The sequence below is a fragment of the Vanacampus margaritifer genome, chromosome 16 (assembly GCF_051991255.1).
Source record: "Vanacampus margaritifer isolate UIUO_Vmar chromosome 16, RoL_Vmar_1.0, whole genome shotgun sequence".
Lineage (NCBI taxonomy): Eukaryota > Metazoa > Chordata > Actinopteri > Syngnathiformes > Syngnathidae > Vanacampus > Vanacampus margaritifer.
Genome location: NC_135447.1, coordinates 21308482 through 21328461, shown reverse-complemented (window position 1 = coordinate 21328461; position 19980 = coordinate 21308482).

Sequence of the window (19980 nt, the reverse complement as noted above, 5' to 3'; positions counted from 1 at the left end):
GAAGCAATAAAAAGTTCATTTTGGCTCTCACACCTCAACTAAACGTTGTAGACTCAAAATTTTTGCTGTATTTAGTGTATTCTAGCATCCTGAAGATGATTCCAGCATTAATTTCATCGTGCTTATGCTCATTTTGAAGATTTTGACATTTTAACCTAAAGTGCACAATCAGGCTGAAAACGCATTTAAAGCAATAAAAAGTTCATTTTGGCTCACACACCTAAAATAAACGTTGTAGACTCAAAATTTTTGCTGTATTCAGTGTATTCTAGCATCCTGAAGATGATTTTAGCATTAATTTCATTGTGCTTATGCTCATTTTGAAGATTTTGACATTTTCACCTTAAGTGTACAATCAGGGGCTGAAAACGCATTTAAAGCAATAAAAAGTTCATTTTGGCTGTCACACCTAAACTAAACGTTGTAGACTCAAAATTTTTGCTGTATTTAGTGTATTCTAGCATCCTGAAGATGATTCCAGCATTAATTTCATTGTGCTTATGCTCATTTTTAAGATTTTGACATTTTCACCTAAAGTGCACAATCAGGCTGAAAACGCATTTAAAGCAATAAAAAGTTCATTTTGGCTCTCACACCTAAACTAAACGTTGTAGACTCAAAATTTTTGCTGTATTTAGTGTATTTTAGCATCCTGAAGATGATTCCAGCATTAATTTCATCGTGCTTATGCTCATTTTGAAGATTTTGACATTTTCACCTAAAGTGCACAATCAGGCTGAAAACGCATTTAAAGGAATAAAAAGTTCATTTTGGCTCACACACCTAAAATAAACGTTGTAGACTCAAATTTTTGCTGTATTTAGTGTATTCTAGCATCCTGAAGATGATTCCAGCATTAATTTCATTGTCCTTATGCTCATTTTGAAGATTTTGACATTTTCACCTTAAGTGTACAATCAGGGGCTGAAAACGCGTTTAAAGCAATAAAAAGTTCATTTTGGCTCTCACACCTAAACTAAACGTTGTAGACTCAAAATTTTTGCTGTATTCAGTGTATTCTAGCATCCTGAAGATGATTCCAGCATTAATTTCATCGTGCTTATGCTCATTTTGAAGATTTTGACATTTTCACCTAAAGTGCACAATCAGGCTGAAAACGCATTTAAAGCAATAAAAAGTTCATTTTGGCTCACACACCTAAAATAAACTTTGTAGACTCAAAATTTTTGCTGTATTTGGTGTATTCTAGAATCCTGAAGATGATTCCAGCATTAATTTCATTGTGCTTATGCTCATTTTGAAGATTTTGACATTTTCACCTTAAGTGTACAATCACGGGCTGAAAACGCGTTTAAAGCAATAAAAGTTCATTTTGGCTCTCACACCTAAACTAAACGTTGTAGACTCAAAATTTTTGCTGTATTTATTGTATTCTAGCATCCTGAAGATGATTCCAGCATTAATTTCATTGTGCTTATGCTCATTTTTAAGATTTTGACATTTTCACCTAAAGTGCACAATCAGGCTGAAAACGCATTTAAAGCAATAAAAAGTTCATTTTGGCTCTCACACCTAAACTACACGTTGTAGACTCAAATTTTTTGCTGTATTTAGTGTATTTTAGCATCCTGAAGATGATTCCAGCATTAATTTCATTGTGCTTATGTTCATTTTTAAGATTTTGACATTTTCACCTTAATTGTACAATCAGGGGCTGAAAACGCGTTTAAAGCAATAAAAAGTTCATTTTGGCTCTCACACCTAAACTAAACGTTGTAGACTCAAAATTTTTGCTGTATTCAGTGTATTCTAGCATCCTGAAGATGATTCCAGCATTAATTTCATCGTGCTTATGCTCATTTTGAAGATTTTGACATTTTCACCTAAAGTGCACAATCAGGCTGAAAACGCATTTAAAGCAATAAAAAGTTCATTTTGGCTCACACACCTAAAATAAACTTTGTAGACTCAAAATTTTTGCTGTATTTGGTGTATTCTAGAATCCTGAAGATGATTCCAGCATTAATTTCATTGTGCTTATGCTCATTTTGAAGATTTTGACATTTTCACCTTAAGTGTACAATCAGGGGCTGAAAACGCGTTTAAAGCAATAAAAGTTCATTTTGGCTGTCACACCTAAACTAAACGTTGTAGACTCAAAATTTTTGCTGTATTTATTGTATTCTAGCATCCTGAAGATGATTCCAGCGTTAATTTCATCGTGCTTATGCTCATTTTGAAGAGTTTGACATTTTAACCTAAAGTGCACAATCAGGCTGAAAACGCATTTAAAGCAATAAAAAGTTAATTTTGGCTCTCACACCTAAAATAAACGTTGTAGACTCAAATTTTTGCTGTATTTAGTGTATTTTAGCATCCTGAAGATGATTCCAGCATTAATTTCATCGTGCTTATGTTCATTTTGAAGATTTTGACATTTTCACCTTAAGTGCACAATCAGGCTGAAAACGCATTTAAAGCAATAAAAAGTTCATTTTGGCTCACACACCTAAAATAAATGTTGTAGAGTCAAAATTTTTGCTGTATTTAGTGTATTCTAGCATCCTGAAGATGATTCCAGCATTAATTTCATTGTGCTTATGCTCATTTTGAAGATTTTGACATTTTCACCTTCAGTGTACAATCAGGGGCTGAAAACGCGTTTAAAGCAATAAAAAGTTCATTTTGGCTCTCACACCTAAACTAAACGTTGTAGACTCAAAATTTTTGCTGTATTCAGTGTATTCTAGCATCCTGAAGATGATTCCAGCATTAATTTCATCGTGCTTATGCTCATTTTGAAGATTTTGACATTTTCACCTTAAGTGTACAATCAGGGGCTGAAAACGCGTTTAAAGCAATAAAAAGTTCATTTTGGCTCTCACACCTAAACTAAACGTTGTAGACTCAAAATTTTTGCTGTATTTAGTGTATTCTAGCATCCTGAAGATGATTCCAGCATTAATTTCATCGTGCTTATGCTCATTTTGAAGATTTTGACATTTTAACCTAAAGTACACAATCAGGCTGAAAACGCATTTAAAGCAATAAAAAGTTCATTTTGGCTCACACACCTAAAATAAACGTTGTAGACTCAAAATTTTTGCTGTATTCAGTGTATTCTAGCATCCTGAAGATGATTCCAGCATTAATTTCATTGTGCTTATGCTCATTTTTAAGATTTTGACATTTTCACCTTAAGTGTACAATCAGGGGCTGAAAACGCGTTTAAAGCAATAAAAAGTTCATTTTGGCTCTCACACCTAAACTAAACGTTGTAGACTCAAAATTTTTGCTGTATTTAGTGTATTCTAGCATCCTGAAGATGATTCCAGCGTTAATTTCATCGTGCTTATGCTCATTTTGAAGATTTTGACATTTTAACCTAAAGTGCACAATCAGGCTGAAAACGCATTTAAAGCAATAAAAAGTTAATTTTGGCTCTCACACCTAAACTAAACGTTGTAGACTCAAAATTGTTGCTGTATTTAGTGTATTTTAGCATCCTGAAGATGATTCCAGCATTAATTTCATTGTGCTTATGCTCATTTTTAAGATTTTGACATTTTCACCTTAAGTGTACAATCAGGGGCTGAAAACGCGTTTAAAGCAATAAAAAGTTCATTTTGGCTCTCACACCTCAACTAAACGTTGTAGACTCAAAATTTTTGCTGTATTTAGTGTATTCTAGCATCCTGAAGATGATTCCAGCATTAATTTCATCGTGCTTATGCTCATTTTGAAGATTTTGACATTTTAACCTAAAGTGCACAATCAGGCTGAAAACGCATTTAAAGCAATAAAAAGTTCATTTTGGCTCACACACCTAAAATAAACGTTGTAGACTCAAAATTTTTGCTGTATTCAGTGTATTCTAGCATCCTGAAGATGATTCCAGCATTAATTTCATTGTGCTTATGCTCATTTTGAAGATTTTGACATTTTCACCTTAAGTGTACAATCAGGGGCTGAAAACGCATTTAAAGCAATAAAAAGTTCATTTTGGCTGTCACACCTAAACTAAACGTTGTAGACTCAAAATTTTTGCTGTATTTAGTGTATTCTAGCATCCTGAAGATGATTCCAGCATTAATTTCATTGTGCTTATGCTCATTTTTAAGATTTTGACATTTTCACCTAAAGTGCACAATCAGGCTGAAAACGCATTTAAAGCAATAAAAAGTTCATTTTGGCTCTCACACCTAAACTAAACGTTGTAGACTCAAAATTTTTGCTGTATTTAGTGTATTTTAGCATCCTGAAGATGATTCCAGCAATAATTTCATTGTGCTTATGCTCATTTTTTAGATTTTGACATTTTCACCTTAAGTGTACAATCAGGGGCTGAAAACGCGTTTAAAGCAATAAAAAGTTCATTTTGGCTCTCACACCTAAACAAAACGTTGTAGACTCAACATTTTTGCTGTATTTAGTGTATTCTAGCATCCTGAAGATGATTCCAGCATTAATTTCATTGTGCTTATGTTCATTTTGAAGATTTTGACATTTTCACCTAAAGTGCACAATCAGGCTGAAAACGCATTTAAAGCAATAAAAAGTTCATTTTGGCTCTCACACCTAAACTACACGTTGTAGACTCAAATTTTTTGCTGTATTTAGTGTATTCTAGCATCCTGAAGATGATTCCAGCATTAATTTCATCGTGCTTATGCTCATTTTGAAGATTTTGACATTTTCACCTAAAGTGCACAATCAGGCTGAAAACGCATTTAAAGCAATAAAAAGTTCATTTTGGCTCACACACCTAAAATAAACTTTGTAGACTCAAAATTTTTGCTGTATTTGGTGTATTCTAGAATCCTGAAGATGATTCCAGCATTAATTTCATTGTGCTTATGCTCATTTTGAAGATTTTGACATTTTCACCTTAAGTGTACAATCAGGGGCTGAAAACGCGTTTAAAGCAATAAAAGTTCATTTTGGCTCTCACACCTAAACTAAACGTTGTAGACTCAAAATTTTTGCTGTATTTATTGTATTCTAGCATCCTGAAGATGATTCCAGCATTAATTTCATTGTGCTTATGCTCATTTTTAAGATTTTGACATTTTCACCTAAAGTGCACAATCAGGCTGAAAACGCATTTAAAGCAATAAAAAGTTCATTTTGGCTCTCACACCTAAACTACACGTTGTAGACTCAAATTTTTTGCTGTATTTAGTGTATTTTAGCATCCTGAAGATGATTCCAGCATTAATTTCATTGTGCTTATGTTCATTTTTAAGATTTTGACATTTTCACCTTAAGTGTACAATCAGGGGCTGAAAACGCGTTTAAAGCAATAAAAAGTTCATTTTGGCTCTCACACCTAAACTAAACGTTGTAGACTCAAAATTTTTGCTGTATTCAGTGTATTCTAGCATCCTGAAGATGATTCAAGCATTAATTTCATCGTGCTTATGTTCATTTTGAAGATTTTGACATTTTCACCTAAAGTGCACAATCAGGCTGAAAACGCATTTAAAGCAATAAAAAGTTCATTTTGGCTCACACACCTAAAATAAACGTTGTAGACTCAAAATTTTTGCTGTATTTAGTGTATTTTAGCATCCTGAAGATGATTCCAGCATTAATTTCATTGTGCTCATGCTCATTTTTAAGATTTTGACATTTTCACCTTAAGTGTACAATCAGGGGCTGAAAACGCGTTTAAAGCAATAAAAAGTTCATTTTGGCTCTCACACCTAAACTAAACGTTGTAGACTCAAAATTTTTGCTGTATTCAGTGTATTCTAGCATCCTGAAGATGATTCAAGCATTAATTTCATCGTGCTTATGTTCATTTTGAAGATTTTGACATTTTCACCTTAAGTGCACAATCAGGCTGAAAACGCATTTAAAGCAATAAAAAGTTCATTTTGGCTCACACACCTAAAATAAACGTTGTAGACTCAAAATTTTTGCTGTATTTAGTGTATTCTAGCATCCTGAAGATGATTCCAGCATTAATTTCATTGTGCTTATGCTCATTTTGAAGATTTTGACATTTTCACCTTCAGTGTACAATCAGGGGCTGAAAACGCGTTTAAAGCAATAAAAAGTTCATTTTGGCTCTCACACCTAAACTAAACGTTGTAGACTCAAAATTTTTGCTGTATTCAGTGTATTCTAGCATCCTGAAGATGATTCCAGCATTAATTTCATCGTGCTTATGCTCATTTTGAAGATTTTGACATTTTCACCTTAAGTGTACAATCAGGGGCTGAAAACGCGTTTAAAGCAATAAAAAGTTCATTTTGGCTCTCACACCTAAACTAAACGTTGTAGACTCAAAATTTTTGCTGTATTTAGTGTATTCTAGCATCCTGAAGATGATTCCAGCATTAATTTCATCGTGCTTATGCTCATTTTGAAGATTTTGACATTTTCACCTAAAGTGCACAATCAGGCTGAAAACGCATTTAAAGCAATAAAAAGTTCATTTTGGCTCACACACCTAAAATAAACTTTGTAGACTCAAAATTTTTGCTGTATTTGGTGTATTCTAGAATCCTGAAGATGATTCCAGCATTAATTTCATTGTGCTTATGCTCATTTTGAAGATTTTGACATTTTCACCTTAAGTGTACAATCAGGGGCTGAAAACGCGTTTAAAGCAATAAAAGTTCATTTTGGCTCTCACACCTAAACTAAACGTTGTAGACTCAAAATTTTTGCTGTATTTATTGTATTCTAGCATCCTGAAGATGATTCCAGCATTAATTTCATTGTGCTTATGCTCATTTTTAAGATTTTGACATTTTCACCTAAAGTGCACAATCAGGCTGAAAACGCATTTAAAGCAATAAAAAGTTCATTTTGGCTCACACACCTAAAATAAACGTTGTAGACTCAAAATTTTTGCTGTATTCAGTGTATTCTAGCATCCTGAAGATGATTCCAGCATTAATTTCATTGTGCTTATGCTCATTTTGAAGATTTTGACATTTTCACCTTAAGTGTACAATCAGGGGCTGAAAACGCATTTAAAGCAATAAAAAGTTCATTTTGGCTGTCACACCTAAACTAAACGTTGTAGACTCAAAATTTTTGCTGTATTTAGTGTATTCTAGCATCCTGAAGATGATTCCAGCATTAATTTCATTGTGCTTATGCTCATTTTTAAGATTTTGACATTTTCACCTAAAGTGCACAATCAGGCTGAAAACGCATTTAAAGCAATAAAAAGTTCATTTTGGCTCTCACACCTAAACTAAACGTTGTAGACTCAAAATTTTTGCTGTATTTAGTGTATTTTAGCATCCTGAAGATGATTCCAGCATTAATTTCATTGTGCTTATGCTCATTTTGAAGATTTTGACATTTTCACATTAAGTGTACAATCAGGGGCTGAAAACGCGTTTAAAGCAATAAAAAGTTCATTTTGACTCTCACACCTAAACTAAACGTTGTAGACTCAAAATTTTTGCTGTATTCAGTGTATTCTAGCATCCTGAAGATGATTCCAGCATTAATTTCATCGTGCTTATGCTCATTTTGAAGATTTTGACATTTTCACCTAAAGTGCACAATGAGGCTGAAAACGCATTTAAAGGAATAAAAAGTTCATTTTGGCTCACACACCTAAAATAAACGTTGTAGACTCAAATTTTTGCTGTATTTAGTGTATTCTAGCATCCTGAAGATTTTTCCAGCATTAATTTCATTGTCCTTATGCTCATTTTGAAGATTTTGACATTTTCACCTTAAGTGTACAATCAGGGGCTGAAAACGCGTTTAAAGCAATAAAAAGTTCATTTTGGCTCTCACACCTAAACTAAACGTTGTAGACTCAAAATTTTTGCTGTATTCAGTGTATTCTAGCATCCTGAAGATGATTCCAGCATTAATTTCATCGTGCTTATGCTCATTTTGAAGATTTTGACATTTTCACCTAAAGTGCACAATCAGGCTGAAAACGCATTTAAAGCAATAAAAAGTTCATTTTGGCTCACACACCTAAAATAAACTTTGTAGACTCAAAATTTTTGCTGTATTTGGTGTATTCTAGAATCCTGAAGATGATTCCAGCATTAATTTCATTGTGCTTATGCTCATTTTGAAGATTTTGACATTTTCACCTTAAGTGTACAATCACGGGCTGAAAACGCGTTTAAAGCAATAAAAGTTCATTTTGGCTCTCACACCTAAACTAAACGTTGTAGACTCAAAATTTTTGCTGTATTTATTGTATTCTAGCATCCTGAAGATGATTCCAGCATTAATTTCATTGTGCTTATGCTCATTTTTAAGATTTTGACATTTTCACCTAAAGTGCACAATCAGGCTGAAAACGCATTTAAAGCAATAAAAAGTTCATTTTGGCTCTCACACCTAAACTACACGTTGTAGACTCAAATTTTTTGCTGTATTTAGTGTATTTTAGCATCCTGAAGATGATTCAAGCATTAATTTCATCGTGCTTATGTTCATTTTGAAGATTTTGACATTTTCACCTAAAGTGCACAATCAGGCTGAAAACGCATTTAAAGCAATAAAAAGTTCATTTTGGCTCACACACCTAAAATAAACGTTGTAGACTCAAAATTTTTGCTGTATTTAGTGTATTTTAGCATCCTGAAGATGATTCCAGCATTAATTTCATTGTGCTCATGCTCATTTTTAAGATTTTGACATTTTCACCTTAAGTGTACAATCAGGGGCTGAAAACGCGTTTAAAGCAATAAAAAGTTCATTTTGGCTCTCACACCTAAACTAAACGTTGTAGACTCAAAATTTTTGCTGTATTCAGTGTATTCTAGCATCCTGAAGATGATTCCAGCATTAATTTCATCGTGCTTATGCTCATTTTGAAGATTTTGACATTTTCACCTAAAGTGCACAATCAGGCTGAAAACGCATTTAAAGCAATAAAAAGTTCATTTTGGCTCACACACCTAAAATAAACTTTGTAGACTCAAAATTTTTGCTGTATTTGGTGTATTCTAGAATCCTGAAGATGATTCCAGCATTAATTTCATTGTGCTTATGCTCATTTTGAAGATTTTGACATTTTCACCTTAAGTGTACAATCAGGGGCTGAAAACGCGTTTAAAGCAATAAAAGTTCATTTTGGCTCTCACACCTAAACTAAACGTTGTAGACTCAAAATTTTTGCTGTATTTATTGTATTCTAGCATCCTGAAGATGATTCAAGCATTAATTTCATCGTGCTTATGTTCATTTTGAAGATTTTGACATTTTCACCTAAAGTGCACAATCAGGCTGAAAACGCATTTAAAGCAATAAAAAGTTCATTTTGGCTCTCACACCTAAACTACACGTTGTAGACTCAAATTTTTTGCTGTATTTAGTGTATTTTAGCATCCTGAAGATGATTCCAGCATTAATTTCATTGTGCTTATGCTCATTTTGAAGATTTTGACATTTTCACCTTCAGTGTACAATCAGGGGCTGAAAACGCGTTTAAAGCAATAAAAAGTTCATTTTGGCTCTCACACCTAAACTAAACGTTGTAGACTCAAAATTTTTGCTGTATTCAGTGTATTCTAGCATCCTGAAGATGATTCCAGCATTAATTTCATCGTGCTTATGCTCATTTTGAAGATTTTGACATTTTCACCTTAAGTGTACAATCAGGGGCTGAAAACGCGTTTAAAGCAATAAAAAGTTCATTTTGGCTCTCACACCTAAACTAAACGTTGTAGACTCAAAATTTTTGCTGTATTTAGTGTATTCTAGCATCCTGAAGATGATTCCAGCATTAATTTCATCGTGCTTATGCTCATTTTGAAGATTTTGACATTTTAACCTAAAGTACACAATCAGGCTGAAAACGCATTTAAAGCAATAAAAAGTTCATTTTGGCTCACACACCTAAAATAAACGTTGTAGACTCAAAATTTTTGCTGTATTCAGTGTATTCTAGCATCCTGAAGATGATTCCAGCATTAATTTCATTGTGCTTATGCTCATTTTTAAGATTTTGACATTTTCACCTTAAGTGTACAATCAGGGGCTGAAAACGCGTTTAAAGCAATAAAAAGTTCATTTTGGCTCTCACACCTAAACTAAACGTTGTAGACTCAAAATTTTTGCTGTATTTAGTGTATTCTAGCATCCTGAAGATGATTCCAGCGTTAATTTCATCGTGCTTATGCTCATTTTGAAGATTTTGACATTTTAACCTAAAGTGCACAATCAGGCTGAAAACGCATTTAAAGCAATAAAAAGTTAATTTTGGCTCTCACACCTAAACTAAACGTTGTAGACTCAAAATTGTTGCTGTATTTAGTGTATTTTAGCATCCTGAAGATGATTCCAGCATTAATTTCATTGTGCTTATGCTCATTTTTAAGATTTTGACATTTTCACCTTAAGTGTACAATCAGGGGCTGAAAACGCGTTTAAAGCAATAAAAAGTTCATTTTGGCTCTCACACCTCAACTAAACGTTGTAGACTCAAAATTTTTGCTGTATTTAGTGTATTCTAGCATCCTGAAGATGATTCCAGCATTAATTTCATCGTGCTTATGCTCATTTTGAAGATTTTGACATTTTAACCTAAAGTGCACAATCAGGCTGAAAACGCATTTAAAGCAATAAAAAGTTTATTTTGGCTCACACACCTAAAATAAACGTTGTAGACTCAAAATTTTTGCTGTATTCAGTGTATTCTAGCATCCTGAAGATGATTCCAGCATTAATTTCATTGTGCTTATGCTCATTTTGAAGATTTTGACATTTTCACCTTAAGTGTACAATCAGGGGCTGAAAACGCATTTAAAGCAATAAAAAGTTCATTTTGGCTGTCACACCTAAACTAAACGTTGTAGACTCAAAATTTTTGCTGTATTTAGTGTATTCTAGCATCCTGAAGATGATTCCAGCATTAATTTCATTGTGCTTATGCTCATTTTTAAGATTTTGACATTTTCACCTAAAGTGCACAATCAGGCTGAAAACGCATTTAAAGCAATAAAAAGTTCATTTTGGCTCTCACACCTAAACTAAACGTTGTAGACTCAAAATTTTTGCTGTATTTAGTGTATTTTAGCATCCTGAAGATGATTCCAGCAATAATTTCATTGTGCTTATGCTCATTTTTAAGATTTTGACATTTTCACCTTAAGTGTACAATCAGGGGCTGAAAACGCGTTTAAAGCAATAAAAAGTTCATTTTGACTCTCACACCTAAACTAAACGTTGTAGACTCAAAATTTTTGCTGTATTCAGTGTATTCTAGCATCCTGAAGATGATTCCAGCATTAATTTCATCGTGCTTATGCTCATTTTGAAGATTTTGACATTTTCACCTAAAGTGCACAATCAGGCTGAAAACGCATTTAAAGGAATAAAAAGTTCATTTTGGCTCACACACCTAAAATAAACGTTGTAGACTCAAATTTTTGCTGTATTTAGTGTATTCTAGCATCCTGAAGATGATTCCAGCATTAATTTCATTGTCCTTATGCTCATTTTGAAGATTTTGACATTTTCACCTTAAGTGTACAATCAGGGGCTGAAAACGCGTTTAAAGCAATAAAAAGTTCATTTTGGCTCTCACACCTAAACTAAACGTTGTAGACTCAAAATTTTTGCTGTATTCAGTGTATTGTAGCATCCTGAAGATGATTCCAGCATTAATTTCATCGTGCTTATGCTCATTTTGAAGATTTTGACATTTTCACCTAAAGTGCACAATCAGGCTGAAAACGCATTTAAAGCAATAAAAAGTTCATTTTGGCTCACACACCTAAAATAAACTTTGTAGACTCAAAATTTTTGCTGTATTTGGTGTATTCTAGAATCCTGAAGATGATTCCAGCATTAATTTCATTGTGCTTATGCTCATTTTGAAGATTTTGACATTTTCACCTTAAGTGTACAATCACGGGCTGAAAACGCGTTTAAAGCAATAAAAGTTCATTTTGGCTCTCACACCTAAACTAAACGTTGTAGACTCAAAATTTTTGCTGTATTTATTGTATTCTAGCATCCTGAAGATGATTCCAGCATTAATTTCATTGTGCTTATGCTCATTTTTAAGATTTTGACATTTTCACCTAAAGTGCACAATCAGGCTGAAAACGCATTTAAAGCAATAAAAAGTTCATTTTGGCTCTCACACCTAAACTACACGTTGTAGACTCAAATTTTTTGCTGTATTTAGTGTATTTTAGCATCCTGAAGATGATTCCAGCATTAATTTCATTGTGCTTATGTTCATTTTTAAGATTTTGACATTTTCACCTTAATTGTACAATCAGGGGCTGAAAACGCGTTTAAAGCAATAAAAAGTTCATTTTGGCTCTCACACCTAAACTAAATGTTGTAGACTCAAAATTTTTGCTGTATTCAGTGTATTCTAGCATCCTGAAGATGATTCAAGCATTAATTTCATCGTGCTTATGTTCATTTTGAAGATTTTGACATTTTCACCTAAAGTGCACAATCAGGCTGAAAACGCATTTAAAGCAATAAAAAGTTCATTTTGGCTCACACACCTAAAATAAACGTTGTAGACTCAAAATTTTTGCTGTATTTAGTGTATTTTAGCATCCTGAAGATGATTCCAGCATTAATTTCATTGTGCTCATGCTCATTTTTAAGATTTTGACATTTTCACCTTAAGTGTACAATCAGGGGCTGAAAACGCGTTTAAAGCAATAAAAAGTTCATTTTGGCTCTCACACCTAAACTAAACGTTGTAGACTCAAAATTTTTGCTGTATTCAGTGTATTCTAGCATCCTGAAGATGATTCAAGCATTAATTTCATCGTGCTTATGTTCATTTTGAAGATTTTGACATTTTCACCTTAAGTGCACAATCAGGCTGAAAACGCATTTAAAGCAATAAAAAGTTCATTTTGGCTCACACACCTAAAATAAACGTTGTAGACTCAAAATTTTTGCTGTATTTAGTGTATTCTAGCATCCTGAAGATGATTCCAGCATTAATTTCATTGTGCTTATGCTCATTTTGAAGATTTTGACATTTTCACCTTCAGTGTACAATCAGGGGCTGAAAACGCGTTTAAAGCAATAAAAAGTTCATTTTGGCTCTCACACCTAAACTAAACGTTGTAGACTCAAAATTTTTGCTGTATTTAGTGTATTCTAGCATCCTGAAGATGATTCCAGCATTAATTTCATCGTGCTTATGCTCATTTTGAAGATTTTGACATTTTCACCTAAAGTGCACAATCAGGCTGAAAACGCATTTAAAGCAATAAAAAGTTCATTTTGGCTCACACACCTAAAATAAACGTTGTAGACTCAAAATTTTTGCTGTATTTAGTGTATTCTAGCATCCTGAAGATGATTCCAGCATTAATTTCATTGTGCTTATGCTCATTTTGAAGATTTTGACATTTTCACCTTAAGTGTACAATCAGGGGCTGAAAACGCATTTAAAGCAATAAAAAGTTCATTTTGGCTGTCACACCTAAACTAAACGTTGTAGACTCAAAATTTTTGCTGTATTTAGTGTATTCTAGCATCCTGAAGATGATTCCAGCATTAATTTCATTGTGCTTATGCTCATTTTTAAGATTTTGACATTTTCACCTAAAGTGCACAATCAGGCTGAAAACGCATTTAAAGCAATAAAAAGTTCATTTTGGCTCTCACACCTAAACTAAACGTTGTAGACTCAAAATTTTTGCTGTATTTAGTGTATTTTAGCATCCTGAAGATGATTCCAGCATTAATTTCATTGTGCTTATGCTCATTTTTAAGATTTTGACATTTTCACCTTAAGTGTACAATCAGGGGTTGAAAACGCGTTTAAAGCAATAAAAAGTTCATTTTGACTATCACACCTAAACTAAACGTTGTAGACTCAAAATTTTTGCTGTATTCAGTGTATTCTAGCATCCTGAAGATGATTCCAGCATTAATTTCATCGTGCTTATGCTCATTTTGAAGATTTTGACATTTTCACCTAAAGTGCACAATCAGGCTGAAAACGCATTTAAAGGAATAAAAAGTTCATTTTGGCTCACACACCTAAAATAAACGTTGTAGACTCAAATTTTTGCTTTATTTAGTGTATTCTAGCATCCTGAAGATGATTCCAGCATTAATTTCATTGTCCTTATGCTCATTTTGAAGATTTTGACATTTTCACCTTAAGTGTACAATCAGGGGCTGAAAACGCGTTTAAAGCAATAAAAAGTTCATTTTGGCTCTCACACCTAAACTAAACGTTGTAGACTCAAAATTTTTGCTGTATTCAGTGTATTCTAGCATCCTGAAGATGATTCCAGCATTAATTTCATTGTGCTTATGCTCATTTTTAAGATTTTGACATTTTCACCTAAAGTGCACAATCAGGCTGAAAACGCATTTAAAGCAATAAAAAGTTCATTTTGGCTCTCACACCTAAACTACACGTTGTAGACTCAAATTTTTTGCTGTATTTAGTGTATTTTAGCATCCTGAAGATGATTCCAGCATTAATTTCATTGTGCTTATGTTCATTTTTAAGATTTTGACATTTTCACCTTAATTGTACAATCAGGGGCTGAAAACGCGTTTAAAGCAATAAAAAGTTCATTTTGGCTCTCACACCTAAACTAAACGTTGTAGACTCAAAATTTTTGCTGTATTCAGTGTATTCTAGCATCCTGAAGATGATTCAAGCATTAATTTCATCGTGCTTATGTTCATTTTGAAGATTTTGACATTTTCACCTAAAGTGCACAATCAGGCTGAAAACGCATTTAAAGCAATAAAAAGTTCATTTTGGCTCACACACCTAAAATAAACGTTGTAGACTCAAAATTTTTGCTGTATTTAGTGTATTTTAGCATCCTGAAGATGATTCCAGCATTAATTTCATTGTGCTCATGCTCATTTTGAAGATTTTGACATTTTCACCTTAAGTGTACAATCAGGGGCTGAAAACGCGTTTAAAGCAATAAAAAGTTCATTTTGGCTCTCACACATAAACTAAACGTTGTAGACTCAAAATTTTTGCTGTATTCAGTGTATTCTAGCATCCTGAAGATGATTCCAGCATTAATTTCATCGTGCTTATGCTCATTTTGAAGATTTTGACATTTTCACCTAAAGTGCACAATCAGGCTGAAAACGCATTTAAAGCAATAAAAAGTTCATTTTGGCTCACACACCTAAAATAAACTTTGTAGACTCAAAATTTTTGCTGTATTTGGTGTATTCTAGAATCCTGAAGATGATTCCAGCATTAATTTCATTGTGCTTATGCTCATTTTGAAGATTTTGACATTTTCACCTTAAGTGTACAATCAGGGGCTGAAAACGCGTTTAAAGCAATAAAAGTTCATTTTGGCTCTCACACCTAAACTAAACGTTGTAGACTCAAAATTTTTGCTGTATTTATTGTATTCTAGCATCCTGAAGATGATTCCAGCATTAATTTCATTGTGCTTATGCTCATTTTTAAGATTTTGACATTTTCACCTAAAGTGCACAATCAGGCTGAAAACGCATTTAAAGCAATAAAAAGTTCATTTTGGCTCTCACACCTAAACTACACGTTGTAGACTCAAATTTTTTGCTGTATTTAGTGTATTTTAGCATCCTGAAGATGATTCCAGCATTAATTTCATTGTGCTTATGTTCATTTTTAAGATTTTGACATTTTCACCTTAAGTGTACAATCAGGGGCTGAAAACGCGTTTAAAGCAATAAAAAGTTCATTTTGGCTCTCACACCTAAACTAAACGTTGTAGACTCAAAATTTTTGCTGTATTCAGTGTATTCTAGCATCCTGAAGATGATTCAAGCATTAATTTCATCGTGCTTATGTTCATTTTGAAGATTTTGACATTTTCACCTAAAGTGCACAATCAGGCTGAAAACGCATTTAAAGCAATAAAAAGTTCATTTTGGCTCACACACCTAAAATAAACGTTGTAGACTCAAAATTGTTGCTGTATTTAGTGTATTCTAGCATCCTGAAGATGATTCTAGCATTAATTTCATTGTGCTTATGCTCATTTTTAAGATTTTGACATTTTCACCTTAAGTGTACAATCAGGGGCTGAAAACGCGTTTGAAGCAATAAAAAGTTCATTTTGGCTCTCACACCTCAACTAAACGTTGTAGACTCAAAATTTTTGCTGTATTTAGTGTATTCTAGCATCCTGAAGATGATTCCAGCATTAATTTCATCGTGCTTATGCTCATTTTGAAGATTTTGACATTTTAACCTAAAGTGCACAATCAGGCTGAAAACGCATTTAAAGCAATAAAAAGTTCATTTTGGCTCACACACCTAAAATAAACGTTGTAGACTCAAAATTTTTGCTGTATTCAGTGTATTCTAGCATCCTGAAGATGATTTTAGCATTAATTTCATTGTGCTTATGCTCATTTTGAAGATTTTGACATTTTCACCTTAAGTGTACAATCAGGGGCTGAAAACGCATTTAAAGCAATAAAAAGTTCATTTTGGCTGTCACACCTAAACTAAACGTTGTAGACTCAAAATTTTTGCTGTATTTAGTGTATTCTAGCATCCTGAAGATGATTCCAGCATTAATTTCATTGTGCTTATGCTCATTTTTAAGATTTTGACATTTTCACCTAAAGTGCACAATCAGGCTGAAAACGCATTTAAAGCAATAAAAAGTTCATTTTGGCTCTCACACCTAAACTAAACGTTGTAGACTCAAAATTTTTGCTGTATTTAGTGTATTTTAGCATCCTGAAGATGATTCCAGCATTAATTTCATTGTGCTTATGCTCATTTTTAAGATTTTGACATTTTCACCTTAAGTGTACAATCAGGGGCTGAAAACGCGTTTAAAGCAATAAAAAGTTCATTTTGGCTCTCACACCTAAACTAAACGTTGTAGACTCAAAATTTTTGCTGTATTCAGTGTATTCTAGCATCCTGAAGATGATTCCAGCATTAATTTCATCGTGCTTATGCTCATTTTGAAGATTTTGACATTTTCACCTAAAGTGCACAATCAGGCTGAAAACGCATTTAAAGGAATAAAAAGTTCATTTTGGCTCACACACCTAAAATAAACGTTGTAGACTCAAATTTTTGCTGTATTTAGTGTATTCTAGCATCCTGAAGATGATTCCAGCATTAATTTCATTGTCCTTATGCTCATTTTGAAGATTTTGACATTTTCACCTTAAGTGTACAATCAGGGGCTGAAAACGCGTTTAAAGCAATAAAAAGTTCATTTTGGCTCTCACACCTAAACTAAACGTTGTAGACTCAAAATTTTTGCTGTATTCAGTGTATTCTAGCATCCTGAAGATGATTCCAGCATTAATTTCATCGTGCTTATGCTCATTTTGAAGATTTTGACATTTTCACCTAAAGTGCACAATCAGGCTGAAAACGCATTTAAAGCAATAAAAAGTTCATTTTGGCTCACACACCTAAAATAAACTTTGTAGACTCAAAATTTTTGCTGTATTTGGTGTATTCTAGAATCCTGAAGATGATTCCAGCATTAATTTCATTGTGCTTATGCTCATTTTGAAGATTTTGACATTTTCACCTTAAGTGTACAATCACGGGCTGAAAACGCGTTTAAAGCAATAAAAGTTCATTTTGGCTCTCACACCTAAACTAAACGTTGTAGACTCAAAATTTTTGCTGTATTTATTGTATTCTAGCATCCTGAAGATGATTCCAGCATTAATTTCATTGTGCTTATGCTCATTTTTAAGATTTTGACATTTTCACCTAAAGTGCACAATCAGGCTGAAAACGCATTTAAAGCAATAAAAAGTTCATTTTGGCTCTCACACCTAAACTACACGTTGTAGACTCAAATTTTTTGCTGTATTTAGTGTATTTTAGCATCCTGAAGATGATTCCAGCATTAATTTCATTGTGCTTATGTTCATTTTTAAGATTTTGACATTTTCACCTTAATTGTACAATCAGGGGCTGAAAACGCGTTTAAAGCAATAAAAAGTTCATTTTGGCTCTCACACCTAAACTAAACGTTGTAGACTCAAAATTTTTGCTGTATTCAGTGTATTCTAGCATCCTGAAGATGATTCAAGCATTAATTTCATCGTGCTTATGTTCATTTTGAAGATTTTGACATTTTCACCTAAAGTGCACAATCAGGCTGAAAACGCATTTAAAGCAATAAAAAGTTCATTTTGGCTCACACACCTAAAATAAACGTTGTAGACTCAAAATTTTTGCTGTATTTAGTGTATTTTAGCATCCTGAAGATGATTCCAGCATTAATTTCATTGTGCTCATGCTCATTTTTAAGATTTTGACATTTTCACCTTAAGTGTACAATCAAGGGCTGAAAACGCGTTTAAAGCAATAAAAAGTTCATTTTGGCTCTCACACCTAAACTAAACGTTGTAGACTCAAAATTTTTGCTGTATTCAGTGTATTCTAGCATCCTGAAGATGATTCCAGCATTAATTTCATCGTGCTTATGCTCATTTTGAAGATTTTGACATTTTCACCTAAAGTGCACAATCAGGCTGAAAACGCATTTAAAGCAATAAAAAGTTCATTTTGGCTCACACACCTAAAATAAACTTTGTAGACTCAAAATTTTTGCTGTATTTGGTGTATTCTAGAATCCTGAAGATGATTCCAGCATTAATTTCATTGTGCTTATGCTCATTTTGAAGATTTTGACATTTTCACCTTAAGTGTACAATCAGGGGCTGAAAACGCGTTTAAAGCAATAAAAGTTCATTTTGGCTGTCACACCTAAACTAAACGTTGTAGACTCAAAATTTTTGCTGTATTTATTGTATTCTAGCATCCTGAAGATGATTCCAGCGTTAATTTCATCGTGCTTATGCTCATTTTGAAGAGTTTGACATTTTAACCTAAAGTGCACAATCAGGCTGAAAACGCATTTAAAGCAATAAAAAGTTAATTTTGGCTCTCACACCTAAAATAAACGTTGTAGACTCAAATTTTTGCTGTATTTAGTGTATTTTAGCATCCTGAAGATGATTCCAGCATTAATTTCATCGTGCTTATGTTCATTTTGAAGATTTTGACATTTTCACCTTAAGTGCACAATCAGGCTGAAAACGCATTTAAAGCAATAAAAAGTTCATTTTGGCTCACACACCTAAAATAAACGTTGTAGAGTCAAAATTTTTGCTGTATTTAGTGTATTCTAGCATCCTGAAGATGATTCCAGCATTAATTTCATTGTGCTTATGCTCATTTTGAAGATTTTGACATTTTCACCTTCAGTGTACAATCAGGGGCTGAAAACGCGTTTAAAGCAATAAAAAGTTCATTTTGGCTCTCACACCTAAACTAAACGTTGTAGACTCAAAATTTTTGCTGTATTCAGTGTATTCTAGCATCCTGAAGATGATTCCAGCATTAATTTCATCGTGCTTATGCTCATTTTGAAGATTTTGACATTTTCACCTTAAGTGTACAATCAGGGGCTGAAAACGCGTTTAAAGCAATAAAAAGTTCATTTTGGCTCTCACACCTAAACTAAACGTTGTAGACTCAAAATTTTTGCTGTATTTAGTGTATTCTAGCATCCTGAAGATGATTCCAGCATTAATTTCATCGTGCTTATGCTCATTTTGAAGATTTTGACATTTTAACCTAAAGTACACAATCAGGCTGAAAACGCATTTAAAGCAATAAAAAGTTCATTTTGGCTCACACACCTAAAATAAACGTTGTAGACTCAAAATTTTTGCTGTATTCAGTGTATTCTAGCATCCTGAAGATGATTCCAGCATTAATTTCATTGTGCTTATGCTCATTTTTAAGATTTTGACATTTTCACCTTAAGTGTACAATCAGGGGCTGAAAACGCGTTTAAAGCAATAAAAAGTTCATTTTGGCTCTCACACCTAAACTAAACGTTGTAGACTCAAAATTTTTGCTGTATTTAGTGTATTCTAGCATCCTGAAGATGATTCCAGCGTTAATTTCATCGTGCTTATGCTCATTTTGAAGATTTTGACATTTTAACCTAAAGTGCACAATCAGGCTGAAAACGCATTTAAAGCAATAAAAAGTTAATTTTGGCTCTCACACCTAAACTAAACGTTGTAGACTCAAAATTGTTGCTGTAT